The sequence below is a fragment of the Carcharodon carcharias genome, chromosome 38 (assembly GCF_017639515.1).
Source record: "Carcharodon carcharias isolate sCarCar2 chromosome 38, sCarCar2.pri, whole genome shotgun sequence".
NCBI classification, from domain to species: Eukaryota; Metazoa; Chordata; class Chondrichthyes; order Lamniformes; family Lamnidae; genus Carcharodon; species Carcharodon carcharias.
In genome coordinates this window covers 479138-491451 of record NC_054504.1, presented here as the reverse complement: position 1 = coordinate 491451, position 12314 = coordinate 479138, and the positions used below count along the sequence as shown (strand labels likewise).

Genomic DNA, 12314 nt, shown 5'->3' with positions numbered 1-12314 from the left:
GAGAGAGAGAGACAGCGAGAGAGAGAGAGACAGCGAGAGAGAGAGAGACAGCGAGAGAGAGAGAGACAGCGAGAGAGAGAGAGACAGCGAGAGAGAGAGACAGCGAGAGAGAGAGACAGCGAGAGAGAGAGACAGCGAGAGAGAGAGACAGCGAGAGAGAGACAGCGAGAGAGAGACAGCGAGAGAGAGACAGCGAGAGAGAGAGACAGCGAGAGAGAGAGACAGCGAGAGAGAGAGACAGCGAGAGAGAGAGACAGCGAGAGAGAGAGAGAGAGACAGAGAGAGAGAGAGCGAGAGAAAGAGAGAGCGCGCGAGAGAAAGAGAGAGAGCACGCGAGAATGAGAGAGTGCGCGTGAGAGAGAGTGAGAGACAGCGCGCGAGAGTGAGAGAGCGCGCGAGAGAGAGAGCGCGAGAGAGTGAGAGAGAGTGAGAGAGGAGAGAGAGCGAGAGAGAGAGCGCGCGAGAGAGGGAGAGAGAGCGCGCGAGAGAGGGAGAGAGAGCGCGAGAGAGAGGAGAGAGAGCGCGAGAGAGAGGGAGAGAGAGCGCGAGAGAGGGAGAGAGAGCGCGAGAGAGAGGGAGAGAAGCGGCGAGAGAGAGGAGAGAGAGCGCAGAGAGAGAGGGGAGAGAGAGCGCGAGGAGAGGAGAGAGAGCGCGCGAGAGAGAGTGAGAGAGCGCACGTGAGAGAGTGAGAGAGCGTGCGAGAGAGTGAGAGAGCGTGCGAGAGACAGAGACGGTGAAAGAGAGACGGCGAGAGAGAGAGAGACGGCGAGAGAGAGAGACAGCGAGAGAGAGACAGCGAGAGAGAGAGAGACAGCGAGAGAGAGAGACAGCGAGAGAGAGAGAGACAGCGAGAGAGAGAGACAGCGAGAGAGAGAGAGACGGCGAGGAGAGAGAGAGACGGCGAGAGAGAGAGAGACGGCGAGAGAGAGAGAGACGGCGAGAGAGAGAGACGGCGAGAGAGAGAGAGACGGCGAGAGAGAGAGAGACGGCGAGAGAGAGAGAGACGGCGAGAGAGAGAGACGGCGAGAGAGAGAGACGGCGAGAGAGACAGACAGCGAGAGAGAGAGACAGCGAAAGAGAGAGACAGCGAAAAAGAGAGAGAGAGACAGCGAAAGAGAGAGAGAGAGACAGCGAAAGAGAGAGAGAGAGACAGCGAAAGAGAGAGAGAGAGACAGCGAAAGAGAGAGAGAGAGACAGCGAAAGAGAGAGAGAGAGAGACAGCGGAAGAGAGAGAGAGAGACAGCAAAAGAGAGAGAGAGATAGTGAAAGAGAGAGAGAGAGACAGCGAAAGAGAGAGAGAGAGACAGCGAGAGAGAGAGACAGCGAGAGAGAGAGAGACAGCAAGAGAGAGAGAGACAGCGAGAGAGAGAGAGACAGCGAGAGAGAGAGAGACAGCGAGAGAGAGAGAGACAGCGAGAGAGAGAGAGACAGCGAGAGAGAGAGAGACAGCGAGAGAGAGAGAGAGCGAGAGAGAGAGACAGCGAGAGAGACACACAGAGAGAGAGAGAGACACAGAGAGAGAGAGAGACAGCGAGAGAGAGAGAGACAGCAAGAGAGAGAGAGACAGCAAGAGAGAGAGAGACAGCGAGAGAGAGAGAGAGACAGCGAGAGAGAGAGAGAGACAGCGAGAGAGACAGACAGCGAGAGAGAGAGAGAGACAGCGAGAGAGAGAAGAGACAGCGAGAGAGAGAAGAGACAGCGAGAGAGACAGACAGCGAGAGAGAGAGAGAGACAGCGAGAGAGAGAGAGACAGCGAGAGAGAGAGAGACAGCGAGAGAGAGAGAGAGACAGCGAGAGAGAGAGAAAGACAGCGAGAGAGACAGCGAGAGAGAGAGAGACAGCGAGAGAGAGAGAGACAGCGAGAGAGAGAGAGACAGCGAGAGAGAGAGAGACAGCGAGAGAGAGAGAGACAGCGAGAGAGAGAGAGACAGCGAGAGAGAGAGAGACAGCGAGAGAGAGAGAGACAGCGAGAGAGAGAGAGACAGCGAGAGAGAGAGAGACAGCGAGAGAGAGAGAGACAGCGAGAGAGAGAGAGACAGCGAGAGAGAGAGAGACAGCGAGAGAGAGAGAGACAGCGAGAGAGAGAGAGACAGCGAGAGAGAGAGAGACAGCGAGAGAGAGAGACAGCGAGAGAGAGAGAGACAGCGAGAGAGAGAGAGACAGCGAGAGAGAGAGACAGCGAGAGAGAGAGAGACAGCGAGAGAGAGAGACAGCGAGAGAGAGAGAGACAGCGAGAGAGAGAGAGACAGCGAGAGAGAGAGAGACAGCGAGAGAGAGAGACAGCGAGAGAGAGACAGCGAGAGAGAGACAGCGAGAAAGAGACAGCGAGAAAGAGACAGCGAGAGAGACAGCGAGAGAGACAGCGAGAGAGACAGCGAGAGAGAGACAGCGAGAGAGACAGCGAGAGAGAGACAGCGAGAGAGGGACAGCGAGAGAGGGACAGCGAGAGAGGGACAGCGAGAGAGGGACAGCGAGAGAGGGACAGCGAGAGAGGGACAGCGAGAGAGGGACAGCGAGAGAGGGACAGCGAGAGACAGCGAGAGAGAGAGACAGCGAGAGAGAGAGACAGCGAGAGAGACAGCGAGAGAGAGAGACAGAGCGCGAGAGAGAGAGCGCGAGAGAGAGAGCGCGAGAGAGAGAGCGCGAGAGAGAGAGAGAGAGACAGCGAGAGAGAGAGAGAGACAGCGAGAGAGAGAGAGAGACAGCGAAAGAGAGAGAGAGACAGCGAAAGAGAGAGAGAGACAGCGAAAGAGAGAGAGAGAGAGCTGCGAGAGAGAGAGGGAGAGAGGAGCACGAGAGAGTGAGAGAGCAGCGAGAGAGTGAGAGAGCGAGAGAGAGAGAGAGACAGTGAGAGAGGGAGAGACATCGAGAGAGAGAGAGAGACAGCGAGAGAGAGAGAGACAGCGAGAGAGAGAGAGACAGCGAGAGAGAGAGAGACGGCGAGAGAGAGAGACAGCGAGTGAGAGAGACAGCGAGAGAGAGAGACAGCGAGAGAGAGAGACAGCGAGAGAGAGAGACAGCGAGAGAGAGAGAGAGACAGCGAGAGAGAGAGAGAGACAGCGAGAGAGAGAGAGAGACAGCGAGAGAGAGAGAGAGACAGCGAGAGAGAGAGAGGGAGACAGCGAGAGAGAGAGCGAGAGAAAGAGAGAGCGCGCGAGAGAAAGAGAGAGAGCACGCGAGAATGAGAGAGTGCGCGTGAGAGAGAGTGAGAGACAGCGCGCGAGAGTGAGAGAGCGCGCGAGAGAGCGCGAGAGAGGGAGAGAGAGCGAGAGAGAGAGCGCGCGAGAGAGGGAGAGAGAGCGCGCGAGAGAGGGAGAGAGAGCGCGAGAGAGAGGGAGAGAGAGCGCGAGAGAGAGGGAGAGAGAGCGCGAGAGAGAGAGGGAGAGAGCGCACGTGAGAGAGTGAGAGAGCGTGCGAGAGAGTGAGAGAGCGTGCGAGAGAGAGAGACGGTGAGAGAGAGACATCGAGAGAGAGAGAGACGGCGAGAGAGAGAGAGACGGCGAGAGAGAGAGAGACGGCGAGAGAGAGAGAGAGACAGCGAGAGAGAGAGAGACAGCGAGAGAGAGAGAGACAGCGAGAGAGAGAGAGACAGCGAGAGAGAGAGAGACAGCGAGAGAGAGAGAGACAGCGAGAGAGAGAGAGACAGCGAGAGAGAGAGACAGCGAGAGAGAGAGACGGCGAGAGAGAGAGAGACGGCGAGAGAGAGAGAGACGGCGAGAGAGAGAGAGACGGCGAGAGAGAGAGAGACGGCGAGAGAGAGACGGCGAGAGAGAGAGACGGCGAGAGAGAGAGAGACGGCGAGAGAGAGAGAGACGGCGAGAGAGAGAGACACGGCGAGAGAGAGAGACGGCGAGAGAGAGAGATGGCGAGAGAGAGAGACAGCGAGAGAGACAGACAGCGAGAGAGACAGACAGCGAGAGAGACAGAGCGAGAGAGACAGACAGCGAGAGAGAGAGACAGCGAAAGAGAGAGACAGCGAGAGAGAGAGCGAGAGAAAGAGGGCGCGCAAGAGAAAGAGAGAGAGCGCGTGAGTGAGAGAGAGCGCGAGAGAGAGTGAGAGAGAGCGCGAGAGAGAGTGAGAGAGAGCGCGAGAGAGAGTGAGAGAGAGCGCGAGAGAGAGTGAGAGACAGCGCGCGAGAGAGTGAGAGACAGCACGCGAGAGAGTGAGAGACAGCGCGCGAGAGAGAGTGAGAGAGCGCGCGAGAGTGAGAGAGAGCGCGCGAGAGTGAGAGAGAGCGCACGAGAGAGAGTGAGAGAGCGCACGCGAGAGAGTGAGAGAACTTGCGAGAGAGAGAGACGGTGAGAGAGAGAGAGACAGCGAGAGAGAGAGAGACAGCGAGAGAGAGAGAGACAGCGAGAGAGAGAGAGACAGCGAGAGAGAGAGACAGCGAGAGAGAGAGAGACAGCGAGAGAGAGAGAGACAGCGAGAGAGAGAGAGACAGCGAGAGAGAGAGAGACAGCGAGAGAGAGAGAGACAGCGAGAGAGAGAGACAGCGAGAGAGAGAGACAGCGAGAGAGACAGCGAGAGAGACAGCGAGAGAGAGAGAGAGAGACAGCGAGAGAGAGAGAGAGAGACAGCGAGAGAGAGAGAGACAGCGAGAGAGAGAGAGAGAGACAGCGAGAGAGAGAGAGAGAAACAGCGAGAGAGAGAGCGAGAGAAAGAGAGAGCGCGCGAGAGAAAGAGAGAGAGCACGCGAGAATGAGAGAGTGCGCGTGAGAGAGAGTGAGAGACGGCGCGCGAGATGAGAGAGCGCGCGAGAGAGAGTGAGAGAGCGCACGTGAGAGAGTGAGAGAGCGCACGTGAGAGAGTGAGAGAGCGTGCGAGAGAGTGAGAGAGCGTGCGAGAGAGTGAGAGAGCGTGCGAGAGACAGAGACGGTGAGAGAGAGACAGCGAGAGAGAGAGAGACGGCGAGAGAGAGAGAGACGGCGAGAGAGAGACAGCGAGAGAGAGAGACAGCGAGAGAGACAGCGAGAGAGACAGCGAGAGAGACAGCGAGAGAGACAGCGAGAGAGACAGCGAGAGAGACAGCGAGAGAGACAGCGAGAGAGACAGCGAGAGAGAGAGACAGCGAGAGAGAGAGAGACAGAGAGAGAGAGCGAGAGAAAGAGAGAGAGACAGACAGCGAAAGAGAGAGAGACAGCGAGAGAGACAGCGAGAGAGACAGCGAGAGAGACAGCGAGAGAGACAGCGAGAGAGACAGCGAGAGAGACAGCGAGAGAGGGACAGCGAGAGAGGGACAGCGAGAGAGGGACAGCGAGAGAGGGACAGCGAGAGAGGGACAGCGAGAGAGGGACAGCGAGAGACAACGAGAGAGAGAGACAGCGAGAGAGAGAGACAGCGAGAGAGAGAGACAGCGAGAGAGAGAGACAGCGAGAGAGAGAGACAGCGAGAGAGAGAGACAGCGAGAGAGACAGCGAGCGCGAGAGAGAGAGCGCGAGAGAGAGAGCGCGAGAGAGAGAGCGCGAGAGAGAGAGCGCGAGAGAGAGAGCGCGAGAGAGAGAGCGCGAGAGAGAGAGCGCGAGAGAGAGAGCGCGAGAGAGAGAGAGCGCGAGAGAGAGAGAGCGCGAGAGAGGGAGAGAGAGCGAGAGAGAGAGCGCGCGAGAGAGAGCGCGAGAGAGAGGGAGAGAGAGCGCGAGAGAGAGAGGGAGAGAGCGCACGTGAGAGAGTGAGAGAGCGTGCGAGAGAGTGAGAGAGCGTGCGAGAGAGTGAGAGAACGTGCGAGAGAGAGAGACGGTGAGAGAGAGACATCGAGAGAGAGAGAGACGGCGAGAGAGAGAGAGACAGCGAGAGAGAGAGACAGCGAGAGAGAGAGAGACAGCGAGAGAGAGAGAGACAGCGAGAGAGAGAGAGACGGCGAGAGAGAGAGAGACGGCGAGAGAGAGAGACAGCGAGAGAGAGAGACAGCGAGAGAGAGAGACAGCGAGAGAGAGAGACAGCGAGAGAGAGAGACAGCGAGAGAGAGAGACAGCGAGAGAGAGACAGCGAGAGAGAGAGACAGCGAGAGAGAGAGACAGCGAGAGAGAGAGACAGCGAGAGAGAGAGAGAGACAGCGAGAGAGAGAGAGGGAGACAGAGAGAGAGAGAGCGAGAGAAAGAGAGAGCGCGCGAGAGAAAGAGAGAGAGCACGCGAGAATGAGAGAGTGCGCGTGAGAGAGAGTGAGAGACAGCGCGCGAGAGTGAGAGAGCGCGCGAGAGAGAGAGCGCGAGAGAGGGAGAGAGAGTGAGAGAGGGAGAGAGAGCGAGAGAGAGAGCGCGCGAGAGAGGGAGAGAGAGCGCGCGAGAGAGGGAGAGAGAGCGCGAGAGAGAGGGAGAGAGAGCGCGAGAGAGAGGGAGAGAGAGCGCGAGAGAGAGGGAGAGAGAGCGCGCGAGAGAGGGAGAGAGAGCGCGAGAGAGAGGGAGAGAGAGCGCGAGAGAGAGGGAGAGAGAGCGCGAGAGAGAGGGAGAGAGAGCGCGAGAGAGAGAGGGAGAGAGCGCACGTGAGAGAGTGAGAGAGCGTGCGAGAGAGTGAGAGAGCGTGCGAGAGAGAGAGACGGTGAGAGAGAGACATCGAGAGAGAGAGAGACGGCGAGAGAGAGAGAGACAGCGAGAGAGAGACAGCGAGAGAGAGAGAGACAGCGAGAGAGAGAGACAGCGAGAGAGAGAGAGACAGCGAGAGAGAGAGACAGCGAGAGAGAGAGACGGCGAGAGAGAGAGAGACGGCGAGAGAGAGAGAGACGGCGAGAGAGAGAGAGACGGCGAGAGAGAGAGAGACGGCGAGAGAGAGAGAGACGGCGAGAGAGAGAGACGGCGAGAGAGACAGACAGCGAGAGAGACAGACAGCGAGAGAGAGAGACAGCGAAAGAGAGAGACAGCGAAAGAGAGAGAGAGAGACAGCGAAAGAGAGAGAGAGAGACAGCGAAAGAGAGAGAGAGAGACAGCGAAAGAGAGAGAGAGAGACAGCGAAAGAGAGAGAGAGAGACAGCGAAAGAGAGAGAGAGAGACAGCGGAAGAGAGAGAGAGAGACAGCAAAAGAGAGAGAGAGATAGTGAAAGAGAGAGAGAGAGACAGCGAAAGAGAGAGAGAGAGAGACTGCGAGAGAGAGAGACAGCGAGAGAGAGAAAGAGACAGCAAGAGAGAGAGAGACAGCGAGAGAGAGAGAGACAGCGAGAGAGAGAGAGACAGCGAGAGAGAGAGAGACAGCGAGAGAGAGAGAGACAGCGAGAGAGAGAGAGACAGCGAGAGAGAGAGAGACAGCGAGAGAGAGAGAGACAGCGAGAGAGAGAGAGACAGCGAGAGAGAGAGAGACAGCGAGAGAGAGAGAGACAGCGAGAGAGAGAGAGACAGCGAGAGAGAGAGACAGCGAGAGAGAGAGAGACAGCGAGAGAGAGAGAGAGACAGCGAGAGAGAGAGAGAGACAGCGAGAGAGACAGACAGCGAGAGAGAGAGAGACAGCGAGAGAGAGAGAGACAGCGAGAGAGAGAGAGACAGCGAGAGAGAGAGACAGCGAGAGAGAGAGAGAGACAGCGAGAGAGAGAGAGACAGCGAGAGAGAGAGAGACAGCGAGAGAGAGAGAGACAGCGAGAGAGAGAGACAGCGAGAGAGAGAGAGAGAGACAGCGAGAGAGACAGCGAGAGAGAGAGAGACAGCGAGAGAGAGAGAGACAGCGAGAGAGAGAGAGACAGCGAGAGAGAGAGACAGCGAGAGAGACAGACAGCGAGAGAGAGAGAGCGAGAGAGAGAGAGCGAGAGAGAGAGAGAGCGAGAGAGAGAGAGACAGCGAGAGAGAGAGAGAGCGAGAGAGAGAGAGAGCGAGGGAGAGAGAGAGACAGACAGAGAGAGAGAGACAGCGAGAGAGGGACAGCGAGAGAGGGACAGCGAGAGAGGGACAGCGAGAGAGGGACAGCGAGAGAGGGACAGCGAGAGAGGGACAGACAGAGAGGGACAGACAGAGAGGGACAGACAGAGAGGGACAGACAGAGAGGGACAGACAGAGAGGGACAGACAGAGAGGGACAGACAGAGAGGGACAGACAGAGAGGGACAGACAGAGAGGGACAGACAGAGAGGGACAGAGAGAGAGAGAGACAGCGAGAGAGAGAGACAGCGAGAGAGAGAGACAGCGAGAGAGAGAGAGAGAGAGAGAGAGAGAGAGAGAGAGACAGAGCGCGAGAGAGAGAGAGCGCGAGAGAGGGAGAGAGAGCGAGAGAGAGAGCACGCGAGAGAGGGAGAGAGCGAGAGAGAGGGAGAGAGAGCGCGAGAGAGGGAGAGAGAGCGCGAGAGAGGGAGAGAGAGCGCGAGAGAGGGGGTGAGAGAGAGCGCGAGAGAGGGAGAGAGAGCGCGAGAGAGGGAGAGAGAGCGCGAGAGAGCGTGTGAGAGAGCGCGTGAGAGAGAGCGTGAGAGAGAGCGTGAGAGAGCTCGAGAGGGAGAGAGAGCGCGAGAGAGAGGGAGAGAGAGATGGCGAGAGAGAGACAGCGAGAGAGAGAGAGAGACAGCGAGAGAGACAGCGAGAGAGACAGCGAGAGAGACAGCGAGAGAGACAGCGAGAGAGAGAGAGACAGCGAGAGAGAGAGAGACAGCGAGAGAGAGAGAGACAGCGAGAGAGAGAGAGAGACAGCGAGAGAGAGAGAGAGACAGCGAGAGAGAGAGAGACAGCGAGAGAGAGAGAGAGACAGCGAGAGAGAGAGAGAGACAGCGAGAGAGAGAGAGACAGCGAGAGAGAGAGAGAGACAGCGAGAGAGAGAGAAAGACAGCGAGAGAGACAGCGAGAGAGAGAGAGACAGCGAGAGAGAGAGAGACAGCGAGAGAGAGAGAGACAGCGAGAGAGAGAGAGACAGCGAGAGAGAGAGAGACAGCGAGAGAGAGAGAGACAGCGAGAGAGAGAGAGACAGCGAGAGAGAGAGAGACAGCGAGAGAGAGAGACAGCGAGAGAGAGAGAGACAGCGAGAGAGAGAGAGACAGCGAGAGAGAGACAGACAGCGAGAGAGAGACAGACAGCGAGAGAGAGACAGACAGCGAGAGAGAGACAGACAGCGAGAGAGAGACAGACAGCGAGAGAGAGACAGACAGCGAGAGAGAGAGACAGACAGCGAGAGAGAGAGACAGACAGCGAGAGAGAGACAGACAGCGAGAGAGAGACAGACAGCGAGAGAGAGACAGACAGCGAGAGAGAGACAGACAGCGAGAGAGAGACAGACAGCGAGAGAGAGACAGACAGCGAGAGAGAGACAGACAGCGAGAGAGACAGACAGCGAGAGAGAGAGAGAGCGGGAGAGAGAGAGAGCGAGAGAGAGAGAGCGAGAGAGAGAGAGAGACAGACAGCGAAAGAGAGAGAGACATCGAGAGAGACAGCGAGAGAGACATCGAGAGAGACATCGAGAGAGGCAGCGAGAGACAGCGAGAGACAGCGAGAGAGACAGCGAGAGAGACAGCGAGAGAGAGAGAGAGACAGCGAGAGAGAGAGAGAGAGCGCGCGAGAGAGGGAGAGAGAGCGCGCGAGAGAGGGAGAGAGAGCGCGCGAGAGAGGGAGAGAGAGCGCGCGAGAGAGGGAGAGAGAGCGCGCGAGAGAGGGAGAGGAGAGCTCGCGAGAGAGGGAGAGAGAGCGCGCGAGAGAGGGAGAGAGAGCGCGCGAGAGAGGGAGAGAGAGCGCGCGAGAGAGGGAGAGAGAGCGCGCGAGAGAGGGAGAGAGAGCGCGCGAGAGAGGGAGAGAGAGCGCGCGAGAGAGGGAGAGAGAGCGCGCGAGAGAGGGAGAGAGAGCACGCGAGAGAGGGAGAGAGAGCGCGCGAGAGAGGGAGAGAGAGCGCGCGAGAGAGGGAGAGAGAGCGCGCGTGAGAGAGGGAGAGAGAACGCGAGAGAGAGGGAGAGAGAGCGCGAGAGAGAGCGCGAGAGAGAGCGAGAGAGAGCGCGAGAGAGAGCGCGAGAGAGAGCGCGAGAGAGAGCGCGAGAGAGAGCGCGAGAGAGAGCGCGAGAGAGAGCGCGAGAGAGAGCGCGAGAGAGAGCGGGAGAGAGAGCGGGAGAGAGAGGGAGAGTGGGAGAGAGAGAGAGAGCGGGAGAGAGAGAGAGAGCGGGAGAGCGAGAGCGAGAGAGAGGGAGAGAGAGGGAGAGAGAGCGCGAGAGAGAGGGAGAGAGAGGGAGAGAGAGCGCAAGAGAGAGGGAGAGAGACGGCGAGAGAGACGGCGAGAGAGACAGCGAGAGAGACAGCGAGAGAGAGAGAGAGACAGCGAGAGAGAGAGAGAGAGCGCGCGAGAGAGGGAGAGAGAGCGCGCGAGAGAGGGAGAGAGAGCGCGCGAGAGAGGGAGAGAGAGCGCGCGAGAGAGGGAGAGAGCGCGCGAGAGAGGGAGAGAGAGCGCGCGAGAGAGGGAGAGAGAGCGCGCGAGAGAGGGAGAGAGAGCGCGCGAGAGAGGGAGAGAGAGCGCGCGAGAGAGGGAGAGAGAGCGCGCGAGAGAGGGAGAGAGAGCGCGCGAGAGAGGGAGAGAGAGCGCGCGAGAGAGGGAGAGAGAGCGCGCGAGAGAGGGAGAGAGCGCGCGAGAGAGGGAGAGAGAGCGCGCGAGAGAGGGAGAGAGAGCGCGCGAGAGAGGGAGAGAGAGCACGCGAGAGAGGGAGAGAGAGCGCGCGAGAGAGGGAGAGAGAGCGCGCGTGAGAGAGGGAGAGAGAGCGCGCGTGAGAGAGGGAGAGAGAACGCGAGAGAGAGGGAGAGAGAGCGCGAGAGAGAGCGCGAGAGAGAGCGAGAGAGAGCGCGAGAGAGAGCGAGAGAGAGCGCGAGAGAGAGCGAGAGAGAGCGCGAGAGAGAGCGCGAGAGAGAGCGCGAGAGAGAGCGCGAGAGAGAGCGCGAGAGAGAGCGCGAGAGAGAGCGCGAGAGAGAGCGCGAGAGAGAGCGCGAGAGAGAGCGCGAGAGAGAGCGCGAGAGAGAGCGGGAGAGAGAGGGAGAGAGAGGAGAGAGAGGGAGAGAGAGGGAGACTGTGAGGGGAGGGGGAGAGAGAGCGAGAGAGAGCGAGAGAGAGGGAGAGAGAGCGAGAGAGAGGGAGAGAGAGGGAGAGAGAGGGAGAGAGAGGGAGAGAGAGCGCGAGAGAGAGGGAGAGAGAGGGAGAGAGAGCGCGAGAGAGAGGGAGAGAGACGGCGAGAGAGACGGCGAGAGAGAGACGGCGAGAGAGAGAGAGAGATAGCGAGAGAGAGAGAGAGACAGCGAGAGAGAGAGAGAGACAGCGAGAGAGAGAGAGAGACAGCGAGAGAGAGAGAGAGACAGCGAGAGAGAGAGAGACAGCGAGAGAGACAGCGAGAGAGACAGCGAGAGAGACAGCGAGAGAGACAGCGAGAGAGACAGCGAGAGAGACAGCGAGAGAGAGAGAGAGACAGCGAGAGAAAGAGAGAGAGAGAGAGAGACAGCGAGAGAGAGAGAGAGACAGCGAGAGAGAGAGAGACAGCGAGAGAGACAGCGAGAGACAGCGAGAGAGACAGCGAGAGAGACAGCGAGAGAGACAGCGAGAGAGAGAGCGAGAGAGAGAGCGAGAGAGAGAGCGAGAGAGAGAGAGACAGCGAGAGAGAGAGAGACAGCGAGAGAGAGAGAGACAGCGAGAGAGAGAGAGACAGCGAGAGAGAGAGAGACAGCGAGAGAGAGAGAGACAGCGAGAGAGAGAGAGACAGCGAGAGAGAGAGAGACAGCGAGAGAGAGAGACAGACAGCGAGAGAGAGACAGACAGCGAGAGAGAGACAGACAGCGAGAGAGACAGACAGCGAGAGAGAGAGAGAGCGGGAGAGAGAGAGAGCGAGAGAGAGAGAGCGAGAGAGAGAGAGAGAGACAGACAGCGAAAGAGAGAGAGACATCGAGAGAGACAGCGAGAGAGACATCGAGAGAGACATCGAGAGAGGCAGCGAGAGACAGCGAGAGACAGCGAGAGAGACAGCGAGAGAGACAGCGAGAGAGACAGCGAGAGAGACAGCGAGAGAGACAGCGAGAGAGACAGCGAGAGAGAGAGAGACAGCGAGAGAGAGAGACAGACAGCGAGAGAGAAAGAGACAGCGAGAGAGACAGACAGCGAGAGAGACAGACAGCGAGAGAGAGAGAGAGCGAGAGAGAGAGAGCGAGAGAGAGAGAGCGAGAGAGAGAGAGAGAGACAGACAGCGAAAGAGAGAGAGACATCGAGAGAGACAGCGAGAGAGACATCGAGAGAGACATCGAGAGAGACATCGAGAGAGGCAGCGAGAGACAGCGAGAGACAGCGAGAGAGACAGCGAGAGAGACAGCGAGAGAGACAGCGAGAGAGACAGCGAGAGAGACAGCGAGAGAGACAGCGAGAGAGACAGCGAGAGAGAGAGAGAGAGCGCGCGAGAGAGGGAGAGAGAG

General features: G+C 58.4%; 1 protein-coding gene across 1 annotated transcript in view; it reads right to left on the bottom strand.

The window, feature by feature from the left end:
• Positions 1–12314, bottom strand: part of LOC121273055 (serine/threonine-protein kinase 36-like) — a 32372-nt gene that overhangs the window by 538 nt on the left and 19520 nt on the right. The gene's annotated exons all lie outside the window — the stretch shown is intronic.